General features: G+C 48.8%; 2 long non-coding RNA genes across 3 annotated transcripts; both read left to right on the top strand.

The window, feature by feature from the left end:
• The first annotated feature begins 435 nt into the window (after positions 1–435).
• Positions 436–7,011, top strand: LOC119473803. 2 transcript variants are annotated; one of them, XR_005203038.1, is made up of 5 exons: positions 436–1,311; positions 2,006–2,187; positions 4,769–4,868; positions 5,609–5,806; positions 6,911–7,011. It is a non-coding gene; the product is annotated as an uncharacterized LOC119473803 (long non-coding RNA). The 2 variants fall into 2 exon arrangements; XR_005203037.1 differs by having other exon boundaries at positions 4,769–5,806.
• Positions 7,012–7,517: 506 nt separating this feature from the next.
• LOC108316358 lies at positions 7,518–8,832 on the top strand. Its single transcript, XR_005203039.1, has 2 exons — positions 7,518–7,643; positions 8,319–8,832. It is a non-coding gene; the product is annotated as an uncharacterized LOC108316358 (long non-coding RNA).
• The last annotated feature ends 4,616 nt before the right edge of the window (positions 8,833–13,448 follow it).

Raw genomic sequence — 13,448 nt, 5'->3', positions numbered from 1 at the left:
AATGACATATGACAATGTAGGAGGGCTTGTCTTCTAACTGAAACCAGCTGGGAATCTTTCCCAATAGAGTCCAGGACAGGGCAAAATGAGGGCCTTTGGCATCATGTGCAAATGTGCATGCATGTAACGAGTGTGTGTGGCCTGCCATGCTTCTGAAGGTACCTTGACCTCTTCTAGTTCTTTGAAGCGCTTAACCCTCTTATCTGTGAGCATGGACAATGTGGGGCTTACACAGACATGGTTCTTTACGAGCCTTCACAAGACAGTGTGCCATCTTGTCAGAAGAAGAAACTGGGGCACTCTATTCTAAAGAGCCTGGTTCTGGGAGCTGCCCTTGAATCACTGTGGAGCAAGACTCGGGGTGTGGGCTGCCGCGCCTCTTCCTTCAGGGATCTGGCTTCCAAAGTTGGTTCTTTTCCTGCATCTCATAAAGAGGGAAAGGGTGTGCCTAAGAGAGGTTATTTGGGTGAACGGCCATTGTAATCGCTTCTCATCCGGCACAGGTGGATAGAGGCAGGATGGGGGAAGAGGGCTGCCTGGATCTGGGATTTCCAATTCCCCATACTTCTCAGCCTATTAGTGAGGGGGAGCTAGAGGAGGGGTGTGGACTTAGCAGATTAAGAAAGAGAAGCACTTACTCCTTAACAGTGGGAACGAAGGATGGCAGAGGAAGTTTGAACTCTGAGACAAGAGGAGTGGCCTACCCTGGTGGAGACGGGAGAGGCACGTGTCCTCCACATGCCTGTCCAAGTGTCTGATAGGGTGGTCCCTGCTCTGAAGGATGAGTGTGAGCCGCAGGCCGTGGGGATGCCCTGAGGATGTGGGTGTCTGCCTAGTGCTGGGTGGTGCCCATCTCTGTTTCTCCCCACCCCTCTCCGGAGGTGCTACCATCGTCCTTTGCCCTCTGCGTGCTCTCCTCTCACCCCTGCTGCCTCTTGTTCTCTTTCTCCCTTGGGCCATGAAAGTGTCAGGGAGCCCAGCCACGGCCTGGACGGCAGCCTCAGCTCCCAGTTGTCAACAATTGTGTGTGTATGTGTGTGTGTGTGTGTGCGTGTGTGTGTGTGCATGTGTGCATGCATACGTGTGAGTGCCTGTGTGTATGTGTGGGTGTGTAGGGGCTGGGGCTGGGGTCAACAAAGGATCAGAGCCCAGCAGTAGAGAGTTTCTGGGAGGGTGGCGTTGCCCATGAGTCGTGCCCTGCACCCTGGAGCCCAGAGGACCCTTCGCTCAAACCCACCACCAGCTGGCAACACCGGAGCAGCCAGAGCCACTTCCTTCGCTGCGCAGAGGAGCCTGGGAGAAGCCAGAGGTGTAAGTCAAGCTGTGGAGGACTGGGTGTGGCTGAGCCCATGAGAAGTGGGAGGAGCCAGGGATGCTTAGGAGGGCGGGCACTGTGCAGCCGAAAGGGGAGACCTTTGTGCCTCTGTGCCCCTCGGTCCCCCTCTTGCTGCCAAGTAGCCACATCCATGTCTCTTGTACCCTGCAATCTGGAGGCCACTGCCAGGGGCTGGAAATCCCAAGTAGACCAGCAAAAGGTGTGACGATTGGCGCGAAGTGATGGCCAATGGAGGCTCCCCAAAGTGCATGGTAGGTGGTGGTGCAGTGTCCCAGTGCAGGAGTGCTGGGGCAACATAGCTGGGGGTCAGATGGGAGAGACTGAGGAACTTCAGCTTGGAGACTCTCAGTCAACGGTTTGCCGGGGAGGGAAAGGGGAAGCAGACGAGGTGGTGGTTTGGACAAGACCCAAATCTGGCTTCTACTTATAGGTGCTCACAAGGGCCAGTGCCCTGAAAAAGCCCTGGAATAAATACCCCTGGCCCTTAAAAAACAGAAGCAGGAGAGAATGCCATCCAGTGGGAGCTTCCATCCATTTACTCAGCCAGCCTGTGTTAGACTTTTTGGGCACAAGAGCTGGATTGACAAGGCCTTGGGAGCTCCTGTGGGGGAGGATTAGGGGCGCATGGGCAGTGTGGCCGGCTCACTGGTCACTTCTCTGCTTGTCTAGGCTCGAGGATGGATTCCTGGCTCCTGGTGCACTGCCACTCCGTGCCACCCACCTCCTAGTTTTCTGTCTTCTCCTGGTGGCATCAGGCCTTGCTTCGTGTCCCACCAGGAGTTTCTGGGGCTGGGACAGTCCTGGCTGTCTACAACCTGGGCCTGGTCGATCTCTCAGGGTACGTCTGGGAGGTAAGGCTGGTGGACGGGGGTCCCTGAGAGTTCTAAGATCTTTTTTGGAGGGGTGACCGAGGGATGAACAGAACGATAATATTCGTACATAGCAGATTGAAAAGCCTCCTAGATGGGGTCACATGCAGGAGCTGGGATTCTGTGCCGTCTTTGGCTGCTCAATCCCTGTTACAAACTTCCACTTTCCATTTCCTTACATGAAAAAGTGCAGGTCAGCGGCAAGCCAGAGTGGAATTCCTTATCCCTCCCACCTGGTATGGGCCATCTCCTGTTTCTACCTGAGCTCTGTTAACCTCTGCCTGGTTTTCTGATCCCCAAATCTGGTTTTTCTTCCAGACGTTGCAAAAAGTCATTCAGCAGTTGTACATCAAGTATATGCTTCGTGCCAGGTTGTGCTGTGGCCTGCAGAATCACTGCTAGATCAGGACTTCTTGTCCTTCAGAGGCTCACGGCCTAGAGGGGAGACAGGTGTGGGCATTGCGTGTTGAGTGGGCAACAGAAAGGATGCATCATACACCAGGGGCAGGCGGGATGGGGCAGCAAGCCGGTCTCTGGGCCAGGGGTAAGGGTGTCAGGACAAGCTTTTCAGAGAAGGTGGTAATGATCATCACAGATGTTTTCCCATGCTGTGGAGGATAGGCTCATCTAATCCTCATGATAGCACTGTTTGAGGCACAGAAGGGTTCAGTAACTTAGCAGGTGGCAAGACACAGAGGCAGGGTGCAAACCAGCCACCCTGGCTGCACAGCTTGCAGCCTCCTCCTCCACCTCTCTCACCTGTTGGTGAGCTAGCGGGGAAGAGACGGAAGAAGCAGGTCCACACGGCCACACCTCTTCCAACTCCTCTTCCTCTCTTCTTTTCTAATGGCTCAGCCACAGTGTATCCTCCACCCTACTGACACAATAAACTACCCCAAGAACAGGCAGGATGGTGCCACTGCTTGCTAGGAGCCTCTGATGCTTCCCATCCCGCAGAGGCTGGGGCTAAACTCCCCTCCTGGGCACACGAAGCCCTCCGGAGTCCTCTCTGGCCCTGCCTTCCTCTCTGCCTTGTCTCCCTCTACACGCTTTCAGCAGCCCTGCACACCACCCTAGTCCCGCACAGGCCTGCTCACCAGTCCGTACAGCCATGCTCAGCAAGTCTTCAGGCCTGGGCACATCACTGATTCTCTCCCAGAACTGCTCTTGTCCCCCAGTCTCCTGACAAATTCTTGCACATCCTTTGGATTCAGGTCGGTTGTCGCTTCACAGGGTGCCTTCCCTGACTCCTCTAGGGCCAGGTTGTTTCCTTGTTTAGCTGTTCCCACCTCTTGGTGCAGTCCTGGTTCTCTGAGGTGGGCTGGAGCCGCTCCAGCCGCAGGTGAGCACCGGGTGTGCATCTCCCTGCAACTTCACGTTCAGTGACTTTGTGTGAAGCAACTTGAAGCCCCTCCACCATGGTGGGAATATTTACACCATAGGAATTGGCAAACCCTGCAGACAGCTCCTCTGCCTTAGGAGCCTGTTAAGGATATACTGACCCCCGCTGACTGTGGTCTTTCTCCGGCTGTGTCACCACTTTCATATGTGTCTTTCTCCCCTCCTACATGGCAAGTGATTCAAAGGCAGGACCCATGTCTTATTTGTTTAAAGACAGACCAGCATAACATCTGACAGCACGTGAGGGATACCAATAACTCATGAGGCCTAAGGCATGCTCTAGAGAATTTGTCACTTAATTACGGCAACCAGGCACTCTCCTGCCACCCCAATCCCTTGCGAGCTCTGCCATGCCCACGGTCAGCTTCTTGCTCAGAAGCCTCCGCATGTCCTTTTGCATATATGGCCAGAATGCCAAGTCCCCCAAGGTCTGCATCTGCTTGGTTTTATCAATGTGATCCAGTGCTCAGAACAGTGCCCAGCACGGTGCTTAGTCCCATTCAACACATTATTGTCAAAGAAATCAACAAGCGATAAAATTCAAGCACCTTACAATAGCGTTCAAGACCCTTTATTCACAATTCTCATGTCTCTCCAATTCTGTGGCCCCTTCTCCTATGGTCAGTGCTTCCACGCCAGTCCTGATAATCCCCTAGCTAGCCCCCCAGGTCCAGGTACCACATACTCTTGTCCTGGCATGAAACTGACACTCCCTCCCCTCTGTCTGCCCAAAGCCTCCTTATTCTTTGTTCCAACTCCTGCAACACCTGTTTTTTTCTACTCTTCCTCTAGCGCCAACCTGTAAGGTTAGGATTTTTTTCTACATTGTCAGCCAGGTTTGGAGCTCCTTGGGGCAGGGCTGACGTGTGGACCGCCTTGGTGTCTTCGGCACCTGTCTTAGACTTGCAGGCATAGTAGGCACCCAGGGTGGGTTTGTAGTCTATATTTGCCCACATTAAAAAATTAGAGACTAGAAAGATGTATGCACGTTGGTGCCTCTGATCTGGCCACCCCATGGAGTTTCTTTTATTAGCAGATGTTGACCAAGTGTCAGCAAAGGTTGCACTGGGTGGAGGTGTTCAGGAGTCCGAGCCTGTTGGGGCTCACCATGGTGGGAGCAAGCTTTCTGACTTGGTCTTTTCCTCTTTCCTTTTCCTCCCAGGTCATGACCACCCTGCTCCTGGCTAACTGCAGCTACTTCCGTCAGCCAGTGGACTACGGCTGGAGCAAGTGTGGAATGAGGGTATGGCAGGGAGCAGAAGGTAAGCAGAAGGTTAGGAGGGAGAACTTCATAACAATCTGAGGTCAAGGAGGTGTTGCCTGAGCCTTTCGATGAGAGGCAGGGGACTGGCTGGTTATGTGCAGGCTTTGGAGTCGGATGACCTTGGACCTCAGGTTGGATCTCAGCTCTGCCATTTCCTTGCTGTGTGATTGTGGGTGGCACACCTAACTTTTCTGGGACTCAATTCTCTTACCTACAAAATTGAGATGATAATACCTATTTTCTAAAGGGAAATGATTGAAAGAAGATGGAATCAGATAGTATATGATAGATCATATATGAAAGTGTTTAGCATGGGGCAGCACACACTGAGTGGTAGCTAAGTGGTAGCTTCATCACTGTTAGCTGTTCTCCGTTTCCACTGGAAGCAGAAAAAAAAAAACCTTCCTTGTAACAAAAGACTCTAGCTGAGGCTTGTCACCAGGTAGCTGAGGCTTGTCACCAGGTGATATGTATGTTGAGTCACTGGATGTTGGTGATGGGCTGAAGTCCTGTGACTCAAAGTATGATCCTGGGGCTGACAGCATCAGCATCATCTGGGAGCTTGTGGGAAATGCAGAATCTCACGTTCCACCCCATGCACACCGATTAAGAATCTGCTTTTCAATGAACAAAATGCCCACATGCTCATTAGATTGCAAGGTTCTGGGCTGGGGCACATTGGGAGAGTCCTTCTGTGGTCACTCCAGTAGCTTCTCCCCTTCTTTCCTGTGCTAACAGGCATCTACCTGCAGACAGGTAGGACTGTGTGATCAGCGGTGCATAGAACAGTGAGGATTCGAGGCTGAACCCAGACCAGCAAGGACGAGCTGTGGCACCAGCAGGACTGCAGTCTGATGAACTTCCCCTTTCTGCCCAGCAGATGGCGAGCGTGTGCTGCTGGTGCCGCTTTCTGAAGGCTGTTGAATTGCATGACAGGTGAGATCTGGGACCCACGGGCTCCTGTGTATCTGTCAGCCAAATCTGGGGTGGTGTCTGACTCACCCAGCAAGAATGCTCTCTGGATTTGCCCCGGCTGCTGTGCCAGAGATTCATTTCAGAGTAAAGCCTTGGTCCAGTACCTGGCGGGGGAAGGATGCTCAGCCACTGAGGTAGTGTCCCCGTCTGCCGGCTCCCATGCTCCCTGCTCCCTATCCACAGAAGCAGAAGTAGGCATTTGCCACCTTAATATCCAGGTTCCAGGTAAGATTCAAATGGAAAGTTAAACAAATTTCAAAACTGACATGATATAGCAAGGATTATCAGACAGAAAAAGCCATCCTTCCCTGTTACTGAGAAGAGGCCTTGCTGGTGAGGCCAGGGGGCTTCTGGAATTAAGCAGGGTGAGACAAGAACATAATGTTGGTGTGGCTGGTGATGAAGAGAGGGGCTCTTTCTACTCAGTCTCTTGCCAAAATGGTCTCAGCAGAGAACACATGGGAATGTGTTGTGTGGGTGTCTGGATCTTGGGCTGAGCATTCAACACCTGAATTCTTACTCCAGCGCCCTGGGGGACAAGGACCAGCCACTGGGAAGAACCCAGTCTCTGAAGCCAGACTGTTCCGATCCCAGTTAGGCCACCTATTAGCTGCGTGCCTTTGGTCAAGTTGCTTAACCTTTCTGTGCCTCAGTATTTTTTGTTTTTGTTTTTTTCTGTAAAATGTAAGTAACAGGAGTATGAACTGCATACAACTATGCGGTGTTTAAGTGATTATTTCACACGCATAAAGTAGAATCATGTTCTCTTCCCTCCTCTGCCCACCACACATCCCTGCCCAGCATCTGGACCTCCTGAAGCTTTCACACTATGAGACCTTAGATCCCGATTGGGAGGGTTTGAATTTCAAAAGCCTCAATTAAAGGACATAGTAGGTCAAAAATTGGTGTTCGATTGCTGTTATTTGCCTTTCGTTTCAGTCTCTCCTTCAGTAAAAAAGGTAGAATCACCGTGTCCCGCTCTAAGGGATAACTGAGGCCCCAGGAGAAGAGTCTGGAGAAAGGAGACCCCCAGAGTTGACGTCATCATCTCTTCCTCCTCTCCAGGTGTTCTTTACTTTATGAATGAAAGCAAAGCAGCCCACCTTTCTGCAACTCTACCGCCATGGCGCCATGCCCTGTGATGGTTGGTCTGGAGTCGAATATGCAGCAGGCGGCCAGGTAAATGATGCGCGCCCTGGACAGCCCTGCCCCAGGCCCTTGTAAAGGCAGGTCTGCTGGGCTGAGTCCCAGCTCAGGAGACCTGCGTCCCTGGAATATCATGTTTGGTCTCTAACTTTTCCCTTTTCTGAGGCCATGAGACCAGGCCTCTGCTCCCATTTGTCCCTGTGGCTTCTCAGAGCTCCCGGGCTACCTGTCTCTGGGATGGAGAGGTGGCTGCTGGGAGATGCACATAGCCACCATCCCAGAGAGTACAAAGGGAGTAGAAACGCTCTCATTTAGCACCTCGATAACTCCATCCCTCCATCACCACGACCTCAGAGGGCTCATGGTGGACCTCTGCAGGATAGGGTCTTTCGAAGGATTTTCTCTATAGAGATCGCAGAGGTGCTCCCTGCAGCGTGGAGGATCGAAACATCAAAGAGAACTCCCAAATCACAGTTAAGCCCAGTCACACTTATTTTCCTTTTTCTCCCCACCCCACTCTGCAGCCTTCTTCATAGGAATGCTTAATTCTTTGGTCCATGTCTTCATGTACGTGTATTATGGACTGGCCAGGCCGTGGCTTCCTATGTGGCCCTACCTCTGGTGGAAACGATGTCTTATCACCCTACAGCTGGTAAGGAGACCCTATTGGGTCCAGGGTCCTCGGCTGAGCCCTTGGTTCTGTTCTTGGTTTGTCATTCTATACCAGTGACTTGGCATCTGCCCACAAACAAGCCCTCTTCATCCTTAGATCTTCCTTAGCTTCCCAACTTGCAAGGGCCTCCGTAGTCATCTCATCAGATCCTGGAACCAACCCTAATTCACTGGGACAGTGTGGGACTTTGAACAAGTGGCTTCCATGCTCAGGCCTCAATGTCATCATCTATAAAATGAAGGCCTTGGCCAGATGACCTCTAAGCATTAATATCCTGTGATCACCAATTGCACCCTCCAAGTGCCTGGATGCCTTGCAGTTTTGGGAGCACCACTGCCCCCCAGATGATAATGACAGCCTCAAGTGTCCCATATGGGGCTCTGAATAGACTGAGTTTATCATCAAGGCCACCATGACATAGCTGGATAGGGAAATTGGGGCAACCAGGACCAGGAGAAGTGTCAAGAAGGTTCTTGGGACCATGGTGTGGGAAAAACTGCGCTTTGACAGGCTTCATTGCTTCTCTTCTTCCTGTGCCGTGGCAGGCCCGCCCTCAGCCTTAACACAGAGGGACCCAAGAGAGCACCTGCTCCTTTCTGGCCACTGCTTCTGACTGCTCTCCCTTTCTTTCCTCTCACGCTTTCTTTTGCCCAGGGTCAGTTTGTGGCCACTGCTGCCTCCTCTTCCTACAGTCTCCTCATCGAGTACCCCTTCCCTGATGAGTTCAACATGTCTGTGCTCCTGTAAGCCCTCAGCCTCCTCATTCTGTTCCTCAGCTCCTACCACAAGGCATGCCTGAGGGGCAAGCAAGAGAGGCTGAACTAGGAGTAGGACCCAGGGACTGAAGCCAGCACAGCGTCCCTACAGAGAATTGGGCGGAAGGTAGCATGGCTTCCAGCTTACTGGTGCTGAGCAGATTTCTCTGGGTCTCCATTGTATCCTCTGAAGGAAGAATGAGGATTGCCTTCTGTCCAGACCTCAGGATCAAAGAAATATATCCAACTTCCTGTGGTCACTTCCTTTAGAGCGCTTCTCATGTGGCTTTGTAGCTTTGTGTGCATCTCCTTCCTCTATTAGACCTAAGCCCCTCTCGGGAGGGACTCTCGTATTCTCAATGTTCCCCATACCTGGTACAGCATCTCAATAAATGTGTGTTTGGATCCTTGGATCCCATGACTGCAGTCATAACCTTGGTGAAGAACAGGGCTGGGAGTATGAAAGAGGTCAAGGTTAGTTTGATCTCTAACCTTATAGTGGGAAACTGATGGAGAATATTTAAGAGTAGGTGTGGGTCTATTTGATTTCAGGTGTGGCTGTGTAAATAGTTAGCCATGCATATATTTTTGTCTGTTCACAACTGCTTGTATGTGTATTCATAGAGTCATGTGATTCTGTGTATGTGCATGGGGAGAGGGAGAAGGCCATCTGCACATGTCTGCATACCTGTTTTCAAATATACATGCATGTTTCCATTTGGGATTCTCTCCATTTGTGTTGTTTGTTTGTCTCTTCTGTAAGTCTTTGAAAGTGCCACATTGGCAAATAAAAGCCACTGGGGTCAATAATTCTCCCGCCCCGATGGGAGATGTGGAAGCTCACTGTGAAATCTCTGAATACATGTTCCACTAAGAGCTTCTAAAAATAAATGAAAAAAAAAAAGAAGAAATGGGGCATAGTCATCTTCACAGAGAGAGAAACTAAGGACCAGCAAAGGGGAATATGTGACTGAGATATTATGGCAGAGGCAAATATTGGCTCAGCTGTTTAAACCCGGAATAGAATGGGTTTCTTGAAAGCAGTTTGCCTAGGAGTTGTCTCTATGCTTTCAATATGTTTTTTCTCCTCTACAATTGCTCTTCAGCTGTTTCTGATTCCTAGGTAAGTTCTTATTTGGCTATGCCTCAACAGTCAAGAAAATTAAAGAATTGTTGAAAGTTATGCAGTGCTATTTGGGGACTGTTTCTCCATCTGGCCTTTAAGTTAATCAACCCAAGGCCAGGCAAGGCTACATCCTGTGGACAGAATACTCCGAGAAAATTCTCCCTAAATTACGCAGGATGTGAGCACATTCCACACACTTTTCCATGCACTGGTTGAGTGCCTTTGGGTGGGGGGTGGGGAGGTGCTTATTTTAAAGCAAACTTTTATATATTTTTAAACACACAGGAGGAAGGTTTGTTCATTTGCTCAGCAGCCAGGATAAGAGAAAAATTAGTCATGCCACAGTTTAGCACTGATATTTGCCCAGTTCTTTGTGGCTGCCTCTGTCTGATAAAGCACCGCAAAGGGAAATGATATGTCCCAGGTCACGTCTGAATGGAATGAGACTTTGGCTGGGGAGAGCCTGTGCTAGGCAGTGTCCCAGAGAGAGTCTGGGGGAAAGTCTTAATGGACTGAAGGCCCTTCATTTCTCTATCCTATACTACTATGTAACTACTCCATCTCTAATATAGGAGTGTTTGTAAGTATTATTCATCAGTGTAGGTTGATTGTATGAATATTATAAACCAAAGTTGTTTATATTTAGCAAAACGTACCAAAATTCCTAACTAATATTGTAGACATTCATCTCTATAAACTGTTTAAGATAATGACAAGCAAGGGTGCTGGTAGATATTTAAATATATAACACAGCAGGGCTAGGCTACTGCCCACAGACAGGGTGGCCCAGAGTACTGGATGGGAAGGTCCCAGAGACAGAAGTAGGGGCAACCCTCCCGCCCCGTGTCTCCCATGAGGGTCCCACAACTGATGGTTTTGGCTCCTGGCTATCACCTGATAAATCAGAGTAAATCTAATTGAGAGATAGAAACCAGCTCCCAATGGTCTTCACTGTCCTCTTCCAGCTCAAAATTCTGTGGGGACTGCTGCTGCCCACCCACCCCCGTACACACACTCTGTTGTCCACTCAGCTGACACATGTTCCCAAGAGCTGCTGCAGCCTGACCAGCCTTCTTGGAGCCAGGAATCAGGAGAAAAGATGATTTCATTTGCTACTTTCTTACCCTTTATTTCTCTTTTTCTTGCAATTCTCCTTACACTTGGAGGAATGTCTTTCTAAAGAAGCAAGTGGCTGCTTTTTGTAGTTGGTCCCTGAGTACTCTTGAGGCAAATGTTGGTTACAAAGGAAATGGGGAGCTTTAATGGGGCTTTTGAAATTCAAACCCTCCCAAACAGGATCTAAGACTTCCCGGTGTGAAAACTTCAGGTGGTCTGCTAGATGCTGGGCAGGAATGTGTGGTGAGAAGAGCAGCCCATAGAACACTGAGAAATAAAAAACCCTGATTTCAGAAACCTTGTATTTTAGTGGGGGTAGGGCATGCAAAGGCTCCTGAATAAAATTAGGGGAGAGTGACTTAAACCAGCCATGCTTAAGAGCCATTATTAAGTTAGAGACACACTCATGGGGGAGGCAATAATTTGTATTGTTTGCTTGTCTCTTCTGTAAGTCTCTGAAAGTGCCACATTGGCAAACAAAAGCCACTGGGATCAAGAATCCTCCTGGGGAAGGAATGCTGGGCAGTTCACATCATTTTTTTAGTGTGTTTTTCATGTATAGAATTAGGATAGAGGGGCATTTGCCTCTAATAAATATACTTTGGTAGAATAATAACAGTCACTACAAACCCTTCTTGAAAAATATTTAATGAATTAGCAATGCAATGTTAAATAAAAATGTAGGAAAATCTTTATTTTGAAAAGAATTATATATAAAATATAAACACAGAAATGTTTACTAGATGGTGAAATTATGGATTTTTTTGTATTTTCCTTTTTTACAATACCTATTTTTTTAATCATAAAAATTTAATAGAATGTGATGAATCCAGGATTGTTATTCTTTTTTTCTGAGGATTATTGAAGTATTTATTTTATCTGCTAATCAGGTCTTCATTATTGACATGAATGCATACTTGACCTTACTGTTGACCTCTCATGCATTCAACATAGAAATATTGGGGGTTGCTGCCTTCTAGGCACTGAGCTGGGTCCTGGGGGTCCAGACACAAAGATCTGACTTGATTTTCATTGTCAGAACCATGTAACTGCCTGCAAAGTAAAGCCTTTAACCACATCCACTGCTCTAGGGAAAGTAAAACAGCCAGTCTGCTCAGAGGGTGGGAGTGAAAGGGGATTTTGTGCAAAAATGCAAAAAAAAAAAAAAAAAAAGAAAAGAAAGAAAGAAAGAAAAGTGAAGATGAGGGCTGTTTGCCAGTCTGCCTGAATCAAGTCTTCCTGTGGCAACCTCATTCTTTGGCTTGACATGAACTCCCAGAACATCAGAAGCATTGCAGCCAAGTGTAAGTCTAAAACCCCTTCTTAAAAGGCAGTGAAAAGTTACACATTATGCACATCTAAGAACTAGACTTTGCACAGACCATGGACTTATTCCATGTTTAATAAGGAGGTTTCTTGGAGTAAGAATCTAAGGGATATTAAAGGAAAAAAAAATCAATGCTATGCTTTAAAGCAAGTTAAGGATGACTTTATTAAAGACTACTGTGAAAGGTATGGGGACCGCTGCACAGGGGTCTGGCTGCTGGGGAAGAGACTGGGCTCAATTCTGGGTACAGCATAGGCAAGTGGAAATACCTAGCCAAGGAACACGGTGGGGGGCAGTCAATGGAAAATTACTAAGGGGAACATCGGGGTAAGGGGCATTCTGGCTAAACTGACCTCACAGGACTCTTGCTGAAGGTAGGCCAGGGTGCACAGACATCACCAGGGACATTTGAACCTAGTGCCCCCATTTTTTAACTATTATTTTGCATGTTCTCTTCTCTCTCCTTTCCGTGAGTTCCCTGTTTCCTACCTAGCCCTTTAGAAATGCAAATATAACCTTTCACCTCCCCCTCACCAGACATCCCCTGCAGGGCAAGTTCTTCCTACTCTGTCCTCCAACATAGGTCTCTCCTCCAGAGCTGACAGTGGATTTGCAGGCCAAAGCATACCAGCCAGGGAGCTGTCACCTCCAGCAGGGGCAACTGCCACCCGCAAGGAATTGCCTCAAGGCTTCCATCCACCTAAGGGCATATTGAAAGCATGCCAGCTTGACCACTTTTCCAACTCATTTCTGCCTGGGCAGGTGCTGACTCTACTGTCTGGTAGATAAGTCACCAGGCTTGCAGGAGAAACCCCTGCCCTTGCTCACTGTCCCCTTTACCTTGTAAAAGTGTCTGCTTTCTGCTCCAGAGGTGAATCAGTACATTTAAAGGCAAGGAGTTTTGTGCCCCTTTCCCAAGCTCACTTCAGAATAAATTCACTATTTTTGTACCAGGCCTCACTCTTGTTCATTGGATTCTGCATGCAGGGAGCAACTGACCTGCTTTTTGGTTACAACATACATGGTGGTGGACGAGGAAGCTTATCAGAAATGAAGGGTGATCGGGTATCAAGAATGGGAGATTCTTTGCTAAAACTAGACCTAGGAATACACAGATGGACCTAGGAGAAGGTTTGAAGCCTGACTAAAGTTTGGCCAAGGAGAGACTCAATGTCAGGGGAGGCCAGTAACAGTCTTCACATCTATACCAACAGTACACTGATAGCAGTGAATGGTAGCTATCTTCACACTGCAGCGCTGTCAAGCTTCAGATGACCTTAATATCTAACGACTCTTAGAAGAAATGAAGAAAATGCCCTCCATCAATGAAGAGACTTGCCAAGAATCAATATAGACAGAGTTAGGGCTGCAACCTCATCTTGACACCTTATCTGTGGCTCTGTGTCCCAACAGACTGGGTCAAGATGAAAAGAATTTCTTCTTATAGGGCAGTTCACATA

The sequence above is a fragment of the Cebus imitator genome, unplaced genomic scaffold (genome assembly GCF_001604975.1).
Source record: "Cebus imitator isolate Cc_AM_T3 unplaced genomic scaffold, Cebus_imitator-1.0 Scaffold187, whole genome shotgun sequence".
NCBI classification, from domain to species: Eukaryota; Metazoa; Chordata; class Mammalia; order Primates; family Cebidae; genus Cebus; species Cebus imitator.
This window is presented reverse-complemented; position numbering and strand designations above follow the sequence as displayed.